This window comes from Arachis stenosperma, chromosome 1, assembly GCF_014773155.1.
Source record: "Arachis stenosperma cultivar V10309 chromosome 1, arast.V10309.gnm1.PFL2, whole genome shotgun sequence".
Taxonomy (NCBI): Eukaryota; Viridiplantae; Streptophyta; class Magnoliopsida; order Fabales; family Fabaceae; genus Arachis; species Arachis stenosperma.
The window spans coordinates 23,559,143-23,572,078 of record NC_080377.1 but is presented as its reverse complement, the minus strand read 5'-3'; positions in this window follow the sequence as shown (position 1 = coordinate 23,572,078).

Below are 12,936 nucleotides of genomic sequence, written 5' to 3'. Positions count from 1 at the left end.
TAGCTTTTTGCCTCCGAACAGTTTTGGCATCTCACTTTATCCTTTGAAATTCAGAATGATTGGCTTCTTTAGGAACTCAGAATCCAGATAGTGTTATTGATTCTCCTAGTTAAGTATGATGATTCTTGAACACAGCTACTTATTGAGTCTTGGCCGTGGCCCAAAGCACTCTGTCTTCCAGTATTACCACCGGATACATACATGCCACAGACACATAATTGGGTGAACCTTTTCAGATTGTGACTCAGCTTTGCTAAAGTCCCCAATTAGAGGTGTCCAGGGTTCTTAAGCACACTCTTTTTGCCTTGGATCACAACTTTATTTCTTTCTTTTTCTTTCTTTTTCTTTCTTTTTCTCCCCTTTTTTTTTCGTTTTTCTCCTTCTTTCTTTTTTTTTTTGTATTCACTGCTTTTTCTTGCTTCAAGAATCATTTTTATGATTTTTCAGATCCTCAGTAACATGTCTCCTTTTTCATCATTCTTTCAAGAGCCAACAATTTTAACATTCATGAACAACAAATTCAAAAGACATATGCACTGTTTAAGCATACATTCAGAGAACAAAAGCATTGCCACCACATCAAACTAATTAAGCTAGTTTTAAAGATGAATTCGAAATCATGTACTTCTTGTTCTTTTGTGATAAAAACAGTTTTCATTTAAGAAAGGTGATGGATTCATAGGACATTCATAACTTTAAGGCATAAACACTAAGACACTAATGATCATAAGACACAAACATGGATAAACATAAGCATAAATTTTCGAAAAACAGAAAATAAAGAACAAGGAGATTAAAGAACGGGTCCACCTTAGTGATGGCGGCTTGTTCTTCCTCTTGAAGGTCTTATGGAGTGCTTGAGCTCCTCAATGTCTCTTCCTTGTCTTTGTTGCTCCTCTCTCATGATTCTTTGATCTTCTCTAATTTCATGGAGGAGAATGGAGTGTTCTTGGTGCTCCACCCTTAGTTGTCCCATGTTGGAACTTAGTTCTCCTAGGGAGGTGTTTACTTGCTCCCAATAGTCTTGTGGAGGAAAGTGCATCCCCTTGAGGCATCTCAGGGATCTCTTGATGAGAGGGGTCTCTTGTGTACTCCATCCTTTTCTTGGTGATGGGCTTGTCCTCATCAATGGGGGTATCTCCTTCTATGTCAACTCCTACTGAATAACAGAGGTGACAAATGAGATGAGGAAAGGCTAACCTTGCCAAGGTGGAGGTCTTGTCCGCCACCTTATAGAGTTCTTGGGCTATAACCTCATGAACCTCTATTTCTTCTCCAATCATGATGCTATGAATTATGATGGCCCGGTCTAGAGTAACTTCGGACCGGTTGCTAGTGGGAATGATTGAGCGTTGAATGAACTCTAACCATCCTCTAGCCACGGGCTTGAGGTCATGCCTTCTTAATTGAACCGGCTTGCCTCTTGAATCTCTCTTCCATTGTGCGCCCTCTTCACATATGACTGTGAGGACTTGGTCCAACCTTTGATCAAAGTTGACCCTTCTAGTGTAAGGATGTTCATCTCCTTGCATCATAGGCAAGTTGAACGCCACCCTCACACTTTCCGGACTAAAATCCAAGTATTTCCCCCGAACCATAGTGAGATAGTTCTTTGGATTCGGGTTCACACTTTGGTCATGGTTCTTGGTGATCCATGCATTGGCATAGAACTCTTGAACCATCAAGATTCCGATTTGTTGAATGGGGTTGGTAAGCACTTCCCAACCTCTTCTTCGGATCTCATGACGGATCTCCGGATATTCACCCTTTTTGAGTGAAAAGGGGACCTCGGGGATCACCTTCTTCAAGGCCACAACTTCATAGAAGTGGACTTGATGCACCCTTGAGAGGAATCTATCCATCTCCCATGACTCGGAGGTGGAAGCTTTTGCCTTCCCTTTCCTCTTTTTAGAGGTTTCTCCGGCCTTGGATGCCATAAATGGTTATGGAAAACGAAAAAGCAACGCTTTTACCACACCAAACTTAAAATGTTTGCTCGTCCTCGAGCAAAAAGAAGAAAGAATAGAGTAGAAGAAGAAGAAATGAGGAGGAAGGAGATGGTGGTGTATTCGGCCAAAGAGGGGGAGACGTGGTGTTTAGGTTGGGTGAAAATGAAGAAGGGAAGAAGGGTATTTATAGGAGAGAGGGGAGAAGGAGTTCGGCCATGTATGGGTGAGTTTGGGAGGCAAAGTGGTTTGAATTTGAAGGGTGAGGTTGGTGGGGATTTATGAAGGATGGATGTGAGTGGTGAAGAGAAAGATGGGATTTGATAGGTGAAGGGTTTGTAGGGATCCTGTGGGGTCCACAGATCCTGTGGTGTCAAGGAAAAGTCATCCCTGCACCAAATGGCATCAAAATCCACGTTTTGAGCCATTTCTGGTGTTAAACGCCGGGCTGGTGCCCATTCCTGGCGTTTAACGCCAGTCTGGTGCCCCTTTCTGGCGTTAAACGCCCAGAATGGTGCCAGACTGGGCGTTAAACGCCCAAATGCTAGCCTCACTGGCGTTTAAACGTCAGTGAATTCTTCCTCCAGGGTGTGCTGTTTTTCTTCCTGTTTTTCATTCTGTTTTTGCTTTTTCAATGGATTTTGTGACTTCTTATGATCATCAACCTACAAAAAACATAAAATAACAAAGAGAAATATATAAAACATAATCATTGGGTTGCCTCCCAACAAGCGCTTCTTTAATGTCAGTAGCTTGACAGAGGGCTCTCATGGAGCCTCACAGATACTCAGAGCAATGTTGGAACCTCCCAACACCAAACTTAGAATTTGAATGTGGGGGTTCAACACCAAACTTAGAGTTTGGTTGTGGCCTCCCAACATCAAACTTAAAGTTTGACTGTGGGGGCTCTGTTTGTCTCTGATTAGAGAGAAGCTCTTCATGCTTCTTCTCCATGGTGACAGAGGGATATCCTTGAGCCTTAAACACATAGGATTCTTCATTCACTTGAATGATCAGTTCACCTCCATCAACATCAATCACAGCCTTTGCTGTGGCTAGGAAGGGTCTGCCAAGGATGATGGATTCATCCATGCACTTCCCAGTCTCTAGGACTATGAAATCAGTAGGGATGTAATGGTCTTCAATCTTAACCAAAACATTCTCTACAAGTCCATGAGCTTATTTTCTTGAGTTGTCTGCCATCTCTAGTGAGATTCTTGCAGCTTGTACCTCAAAGATCCCTAGCTTCTCCATTACAGAGAGAGGCATGAGGTTCACACTTGACCCTAAGTCACACAGGGCCTTTTTGAAGGTCATGGTGCCTATGGTACAAGGTATAGAAAACTTCCCCGGATCCTGCCTCTTTTGAGGCAGTTTCTGCCTAGACAAGTCATCCAGTTCTTTGGTGAGCAGAGGTGGTTCATCCTCCCAAGTCTCATTTCCAAATAACTTGTCATTTAGCTTCATGATTGCTCCAAGGTATTTAGCAACTTGCTCTTCAGTGACATACTCATCCTCTTCAGAGGAAGAATACTCATCAGAGCTCATGAATGGCAGAAGTAAGTCCAATGGAATCTCTATGGTCTCATTTTGAGCCTCAGATTCCCATTGTTCCTCATTGAGGGACTCAGAGGAGATTGGTGCACGCCCACTGGGGTCTTCCTCAGTGGCGTCCTCCTCTTCTCTTTCCTCTCCATATTCGGCCATGGTTATGGCTTTGCACTCTCCTTTTGGATTTTCTTCTGTATTACTTGGGAGAGTACTAGGAGGAAGTTCAGTAACTTTCTTACTCAGCTGACCCACTTGTCCTTCCAAATTCCTAATGGAGGACCTTGTTTCAGTCATGAAACTTTGAGTGGTCTTTATTAGATCAGAGACCATTGTTGCTAAGTCAGAAGTACTCTGCTTAGAACTCTCTGTCTGTTGCTGAGAAGATGATGGAAAAGGCTTGCCATTGCCAAACCTGTTTCTTCCACCATTATTGTTATTGGAACCTTGTTGAGGTCTCTCTTGATTCTTCCATGAGAAATTTGGGTGATTTCTCCATGAAGAATTATAGGTGTTTCCATAGGGTTCTCCTAGGTAATTCACCTCTTCCATGGAAGGGTTCTCAGGATCATAAGCTTCTTCCTCAGATGAAGCTTCCTTAGTACTGCCAGGTGCATTTTGTATTCCAGACAGACTTTGAGAAATCAAATTGACTTGTTGAGTCAATATCTTGTTCTGAGCCAATATGGCATTCAGAGTATCAATCTCAAGAACTCCTTTCTTCTGATTAGTCCCATTGTTCACAGGATTCCTTTCAGAAGTGTACATGAATTGGTTATTTGCAACCATTTCAATTAGCTCTTGAGCCTCTGTAGGCGTCTTCTTCAGATGAAGAGATCCTCCAGCAGAGCTATTGATGAGCGGATAATTTGTATGCTTTTTGGCATTGTTTTTAGTATGTTTTTAGTATCTTTTAGTTAGTTTTTAGTATATTTTTATTAGTTTTTAATTAAAATTCACTTTTCTGGACTTTACTATGAGTTTGTGTGTTTTTCTGTGATTTCAGGTATTTTCTGACTGAAATTGAGGGTCCTGAGCAAAAATCTGATCCAGAGACCAAAAAGGACTGCAGATGCTGTTGGATTCTGACCTCCCTGCACTCGAAGTGGATTTTCTGGAGCTACAGAAGCCCAATTGGCGCGCTCTCAACGGCATTGGAAAGTAGACATCCTGGGCTTTCCAGCAATATATAATAGTTCATACTTTGCCCAAGATTTGATGGCCCAAACTGGCGCTCAAAGTCACCTACAGAAATTCCAGCGTTAAACGCCGGAACTGGCATAGAAATTGGAGTTAAACGCCCAAACTGGCATGAAAGCTGGCGTTTAACTCCAGAAAAGGTCTCTACACGAAATTCCTTCATTGCTCAGCCCAAGCACACACCAAGTGGGCCCGGAAGTGGATTTTTCTGTCATTTACTCATTTCTGTAAACCTTAGGACACTAGTTTACTATTTATAGGATCTTTTGACATTGTATCTGTACCTTATGACCTTATAACATTTCTTACACGTTTCCTTCCACAGTATGAGCCTCTAAACCCCATGGTTGGGGGTGAGGAGCTCTGCTGTGTCCTGATGGATTAATGCAATTACTACTGTTTCTTATTCAATCATGCTTGCTTCCATTCTAAGATAATACTTGTTCTTAATCCGGATGAATGGGATGATCCGTGACACTCATCATCATTCTCAACCATGAACGTGTGACTAACAACCACCTCCGTTCTACCTTAGATTAAGTAGTTATCTCTTGGATTCTTTAATCGGAATCTTCGTGGTATAAGCTAGGACTGATGGCGGCATTCAAGAGAATCCGGAAGGTCTAAACCTTGTCTGTGGTATTCTGAGTAGGATTCAATGATTGAATGACTGTGACGTGCTTCAATCTCCTGAAGGCGGGGCGTTAGTGACAGACGCAAAAGAATCACTGGATTCTATTCCGGCCTGATTGAGAACCGACAGATGAATTCCGCTATGCTGTGACAGAGCATATGCAATCGCTTTCACTGAGAGGATGGGAGGTAGCCACTGACAACGGTGAAACCCTACACACAGCTTGCCATGGAAGGAGACTTGCGTGTTTGATGAAGAAGACAGTAGGAAAGCAGAGATTCAGAAGATGGAGCATCTCCAAAACCCCAGCCTATTCTCCATTACTGCAAAACAAGTACCTTTTTCATGTTCTTTTGCTTTTTACAATCAATCCTGATAATTTCTGGTATCCTGACTAAGATTTACAAGATAACCATAGCTTGCTTCAAGCCGACAATCTCTGTGGGATCGACCCTTGCTCACGCAAGGTATTACTTGGACGACCCAGTGCACTTGCTGGTTAGTTGTGCGGAGTTGCAAAAGTGTTATTGCAATTTCGTGCACCAAGTTTTTGGCGCCGTTGCCGGGGATTGTTCGAGTTTGGACAACTGACGGCTTGTCTTGTTGCTTAGATTAGGACTGTTTTATTTTTGTTGGTTTAGAGTCTTTTAGTTGAGTCTAGTTTCATATTTTAAGTTTGGTGTCAATTGCATGCTTTTGTTTTTCTTTTGATTTTCGAATTTTGCATGTTCTTAGCCCTTTTTGATTCATAAAAGTTCTAAGTTTGGTGTCTTCTTTGTGTTTTTCTCTCAAAATTTTCGAAAATTTAGTGTTTGATTTTCTAAAGATTTTAAGTTTGGTGTCTTTTTGTGTTTTTCTCTTTCCTCTTTTTTAAAAATCAAATCTTTTTCATAAAAATTTTCCAATCATATCTTTTTAATTGCTGTTTTCAAAATCTTTTTTTTTACTAATTGATTCAGTTCTCAATTTACTTTGATCTTATTCTCTTTTGATTTTCGAATTTTCATTTTAATTTTCCTTTATTTTATTTTAATTTTTTTTCGGTTTTTTCAAAAAAAATATAAACAAAATTCATCTCTTTGCAATCATCATCATTTCCCTTTTGTCCATTATGGACTCAAGTGGAATTAATCAGTCCAAGAGGACTCTGGGGTCATATGCTAACCCCATTACAGCTGCATATGGGAGTAGCATCTGTATACCTCCCATCAAAGCAAGCAGCTTTGAGCTAAACCCTCAACTCATTATCATAGTGCAGCAAAATTGCCAGTATTCCGGTCTTCCACAGGAAGAACCTACTGAGTTTCTGGCACAGTTCTTACAAATTGCTGACACAGTACATGATAAAGAGGTAGATCAGGATGTCTACAGACTATTACTGTTTCCATTTGCTGTAAAAGATCAAGCAAAAAGGTGGTTAAATAACCAACCTACAGCAAGCATAAAGACATGGAAACAGTTGTCAGACAAATTTCTGAATCATTTTTACCCTCCAAAGAGGATGACACAACTAAGGATGGACATCCAAGGCTTTAAACAAGAGGATAATGAATCCCTTTATAATGCCTGGGAGAGGTATAGAGGTATGCTAAGGAAATGTCCCTCTGAAATGTTTTCAGAATGGGTACAGTTAGACATTTTCTACTATGGGCTTACGGAAAAAGCTCAGATGTCTTTAGACCACTCAGCTGGTGGATCTATACACATGAGGAAGACAATTGAAGAAGCTCAAGAGCTTATAGACACTGTTGCTAGAAACCAATACTTATATTCTAGCAATGAGTTCGTTCCAAAGGAGGAAGTCATGGCATTAGTCACTGATCCTAATCCTCAAGAACAGATGAATGAGCTTAATCAACAATTGCTCCTGATGACTGAACAGTTGGCAGAATTTAAAGAGATGCTCCATGAAACTAAAGTTGCTAATAAAAGCATAGAACTACAGTTGAATCAAGCAAAACAGCAAATATCTAAACAGATAACAGAGGAGTGTCAAGCAGTTCAATTGAGGAGTGGGAAGACCTTGAATAACACTGCTCAAAAGAGCAAAAAGCCAAACAAGGAACAAATGACAGAGGACAACCAAACCACTGTTCAAAATCCCTCTAAGGACAGTAAGAGCCCAGAGAGGAATTTTATTGGCGTTCAAACGCCAGAAAGGGAAGGAAAGCTGGCGTTAAACGCCCATTCCTTGCCCAGTTCTGGCGTTCAAACGCCAGAAAAGGGAGAGAAGTTGGCGTTTAACGCCCAATCTTCGCCCATTCCTGGCGTCCAAACGCCCAAGGAGAATCAGGCACCTAAGAGTGCTGATAATTATCTCTCTAACAAGGCTTCTTCAACCACTTCTGTAAGGAATAAACCTGCAGCATCTAAGGTTGAAGAATATCAAGCCAAGATGCCTTATCCTCAGAAACTCCGCAAAGCGGAACAGGATAAGCAATTTGCCCGCTTTGCAGACTATTTAAGGACTCTTGAAATAAAGATTCCATTTACAGAGGCACTTGAGCAAATACCTTCTTATGCTAAGTTCATGAAGGAAATCTTAAGTCATAAGAAGGATTGGAGAGAAACTGAAAAAGTGTTTCTCACTGAAGAATGCAGTGCAGTCATTCTAAAAAGCTTACCAGAAAAGCTTCAAGATCCTGGAAGCTTTCTGATACCATGCACATTAGAAGGCACTTGCACCAAGACAGCTTTATGTGATCTTGGAGCAAGCATCAATCTAATACCTGCATCCACTATCAGAAAGCTTGGGTTGATTGGAGAAGTCAAACCAACCAGGATATGCCTCCAACTTGCTGATGGCTCCATTAAACACCCATCAGGCATAATAGAGGACATGATTGTCAAGGTTGGGCCATTTGCCTTTTCCACTGACTTTGTGGTGCTGGAAATGGAGGAGCACAAGAGTGCAACTCTCATCCTAGGAAGACCTTTCCTAGCAACTGGACGAACCCTCATTGATGTACAAAAGGGGGAAGTAACCTTGAGAGTCAATGAGGATGAGTTCAAGTTGAATGCTGTAAAAGCTATGCAGCATCCAGACACACCAGAGGACTGCATGGGCGCTGACATTATTGACTCTCTGGTAGAAGAGATCAATATGGCTGAAAGCCTGGAATCAGAGCTTGAGGACATCTTCAAAGATGCTCAACCTGATCAAGAAGAACTAGAGGAAGTAAAGGAATTTTCGAAAATTCCTCAGGAGGAGGAACTCAAACCCTACCCCATCTCTGAAATATGCATTCCTAGGAGAGGGTGACACTTTTCCAGTGATTATAAGCTCTGCTTTAGATCCACAGGAAGAGGAAGCACTGATTCAAGTGTAAGGACGCACAAGACAGCTTGGGTGGTCCCATCAGTGATCTCAAGGGTATTAGCCCAGCTAGATGCATGCACAAGATCTGTTGGAGGATAATGCCAAACCAGTGGTTCAACCACAAGGAGGCTAAATCCAGCCATGAAGGAGGTGGTGCAGAAAGAGGTCACTAAATTACTAGAGGATGGGATTATTTATCCTATTTCTGATAGCCCCTGGTGAGCCCTGTCCAAGTTGTTCCCAAAAAGGGAGGCATGACAGGGTTCATAATGAAAAAAATGAACTGGTTCCTACAAGGACAGTCACAGGTGGCGCATGTGTATTGACTACAGAAGGCTCATACAGCCACCAGAAAGGATTTTCCTTTACCATTCAGACCAAATGCTAGAAAGACTAGCTGGTCATGATTACTACTGCTTTTTGGATGGCTATTCAGGCTACAACCAAATTGCAGTAGATCCTCAGGACCAAGAGAAAACAGCATTTACTTGCCCTTCTGGCGTGTTTGCCTATAGGAGGATGCCTTTTGATCTGTGCAATGCACCTGCAACCTTTCAGAGGTGCATGCTCTCTATCTTCTCAGATATGGTAGAGAAATTTCTGGAAGTCTTCATGGATGACTTTTCAGTATATGGAGACTCATTTAGCTCCTGTCTTAACCACCTATCACTTGTCCTGAAAAGATGCCAAGAGACTAACCTGGTTTTAAACTGGGAGAAATGTCACTTTATGGTGACTGAAGGAATTGTCCTTGGGCAAAAATTTCAAGCAAGGGAATGAGGTGGATAAGGCAAAGGTAGAGGTAATTGAAAAATTACCACCACTGCCAATGTTAAGGCAATCAGAAGCTTTCTGGGGCATGCAGGATTCTACAGAAGGTTTATTAAGGATTTTTTCGAAAATTGCTAAACTCTGAGTAACCTGTTAGCTGCTGACACACCATTTGTTGACACAGTGTCTGCAGGCATTTGAGACCCTGAAAGCTAAGCTGGTCACAGCACCAGTCATCTCTGCACCAGATTGGGCATTACCATTTGAATTAATGTGTGATGCCAGTGATCATGCCATTGGTGCAGTGTTGGGACAGAGGCATAACAAGCTTTTGCACGTCATTTATTATGCTAGCCGTGTTCTAAATGACGCCAAAAGAATACACAACCACAGAGAAAGAGTTTTGCATGGTTTATGCCATTGACAAGTTTAGATCCTACTTAGTGGGATCAAAGGTGATTGTGTACACTGACCATGCTGCTCTTAAATATTTACTCACAAAGCAGGATTCAAAACCCAGGCTTATCAGATGGGTATTGCTTCTGCAAGAGTTTGATATAGAAATAAGAGACAGAAAAGGGACAGAGAACCAAGTGGCTGATCATCTGTCCCGGATAGAACCAGTAGCTGGGGCGTCCCTCCCTTCTACTGAGATCTCTGAGACTTCCCAGATGAGCAACTCTTTGCCATTCAGGAAGCTCCATGGTTTGCAGATATTGCAAACTATAAAGCTGTGAGGTTCATACCCAAAGAGTACAGTTATGTGCAGAGAAAGAAACTAATTTCAGATGCCAAATACTACCTTTGGGATGAACCATATCTCTTTAAGAGATGTGCTGACGGAGTGATCCGCAGGTGTGTACCCAGAGAAGAAGCACAAAGGATCCTATGGCACTGCCATGGATCACAGTATGGGGGACATTTTGGAAGTGAGCGAACAGCCACTAAAGTTCTCCAGTGCGGATTCTACTGGCCTACTCTCTATAAAGATTCCCGAGAGTTTATGCGTAACTGTGACAGTTGCCAAAGAGCTGGTAACCTGCCTCACGGATATGCCATGCCTCAACAAGGGATATTAGAGATAGAATTGTTTGATGTATGGGGAATTGACTTCATGGGACCATTCCCACCATCATACTCAAACACTTACATTCTGGTGGCAGTGGACTATGTATCTAAGTGGGTAGAAGCAATTGCTACACCCACTAATGATACCAAAACCGTACTGAAATTCCTCCAGAAGAACATTTTCAGCAGGTTTGGCGTCCCCAGAGTGCTAATCAGTGATGGGGGCACTCATTTCTGTAACAAACAGCTATACTCTGCTATGGTTAGATATGGAATCAGCCATAAAGTGGCAACTCCGTATCATCCTCAGACAAATGGGCAAGCTGAAGTCTCTAACAGAGAACTAAAAAAAATCCTAGAACGGACTGTGATAGCCCGAAGAAAGGATTGGGCAAAGAGCTTGGATGATGCTCTGTGGGCATACAGAACAGCATTCAAGACTCTTATAGGAACCTCTCCATACCAATTGGTGTATGGGAAGGCCTGTCATTTGCCTGTGGAACTGGAACACAAAGCCTACTGGGCAACCAGATTCCTAAACATGGATGCACAGTTAGCTGGTGAGAAAAGATTGCTCCAGCTAAATGAGCTAGAGGAGTTCAGACTCAATGCCTTTGAAAATGCAAAAATTTATAAGGAAAAGGCAAAGAAGTGGCATGACAAGAGATTGTCAACCAGAGTCTTTGAGCTAGGACAAAAAGTTCTGCTCTTCAACTCCAGGCTCAAATTGTTTCCAGGAAAACTCAAATCCCGGTGGAGGGGTCCGTATGTGATTACAGGAGTATCACCATATGGATATGTTGAGCTTCAAGATATTGATTCTGACAAGAAGTTCATTGTTAATGGACAGAGAATCAAGCATTATCTTGAAAGCAATTTTGAGCAGGAATGCTCAAGACTGAGACTTGAGTGATTCTTAGCAGAAGTCCAGCTAAGGACAGTAAAGAAGCGCTTGCTGGGAGGAAACCCAGTCATTAGGAAGGTATATGATTAGTTCCTACAGAGGCAAGTATCGAAAATGAAGGAATTCACAGAGTTACAGAAGGATTCAGCTCAAAAAGCAGAGAAAATGAGCTTACTGGCGAAAAAATGCCAGTAAGGGGCATTTTGGGCGTTAAACGCCAGAATGGGTATCATTCTGGGCGTTTAACGCCAGGAATGGTGCCATTTTGGGCGTTAAACGCCAGAATGGGCACCATTCTTGGCGTCTAACGCCAGGTGTGCAGCATCCTGGGCGTTCTGAAAAACGCCCAGTGATAAAGGTTTTCTGGCGTTTAACGCCAGCCAGGGCACCTGGCTGGGCGTTAAACGCCCAAAAGGGGTAGCAAATGGGCGTTAAACGCCAGAATGGGTGCCATTCTGGGCGTTTAACGCCAGCTTGGTGGGGGGACCACAATTCTGTTTTCAATTCAATTTTTTTCAAACTTTCCTTTTCTCACCCATACTTTTCTACAAAATCACACTTCAATCATTCATCATTCACTTTCAAATCTTCAAAAATAAAAACCATTCTTCAAATTTATTTCAAATCAATTACAAACATTGTTCAAAAATTTCACCCTTTTCTCAATTTCTTTCCATATCTTCTCAAATCTCCTTTCAAATTTCTCTCTTCTTTTTCGAAAACTCCCCTCCCCACCTTATAAATACACGTTTGGCTCCCTCATTCCACCACACCATTCGAATTTTCTCTTCCTCCCCCTCTCTTCTCTCTTTTATTTTGCTTGAGGACAAGCAAACCTCTAAGTTTGGTGTGCTTTTCCGTGATCACTAAGCCAAGATTCATCAATATCATGGCTCCTAAGGGAAAACAAACCAATTTAAGAGGAAAGAAAGAGACTAATCCAAAGAATCTTTGGAATCAAGAGAAGTTCTTAACTAAAGAACATGAAGACCATTATCACAAAATAATGGGTCTGAGGTCAGTGATCCCGGAAGTGAAATTTGATCTGAAAGAAGATGAATATCCGGGGATCCAAGAGCAAATTCGAAACAGAGGATGGGAAGTTCTAACCAATCCTGAGACAAAGGTTGGAAGGAACATGGTTCAGGAATTCTACTCAAATCTGTGGTTGACAGATAAGCAGAGAATGACTGGAACCGCTTACCATACCTATAGAACCATGGTCAGAGGGAAAGTTATGTACTTTCATCTGGACAAAATAAGAGAAATTTTCAAACTACCTCAACTGCAAGATGATCCTGATTCCTTCAATAGGAGGATGGTGAGAGTAGATAAGGGGTTGGATCAAGTTCTAGAGGACATATGCCTCCCTGGAACTAAGTGGATAACCAATTCTAAGGGTGTCCCAAACCAACTCAAGAGGGGAGACCTCAAACCAATTGCAAGAGGTTGGCTAGACTTCATTGGGCGTTCGATATTGCCCACTAGCAACCGTTCTGAGGTCACCATCAAGAGAGCAGTGATGATTCATTGCATTATGCTTGGA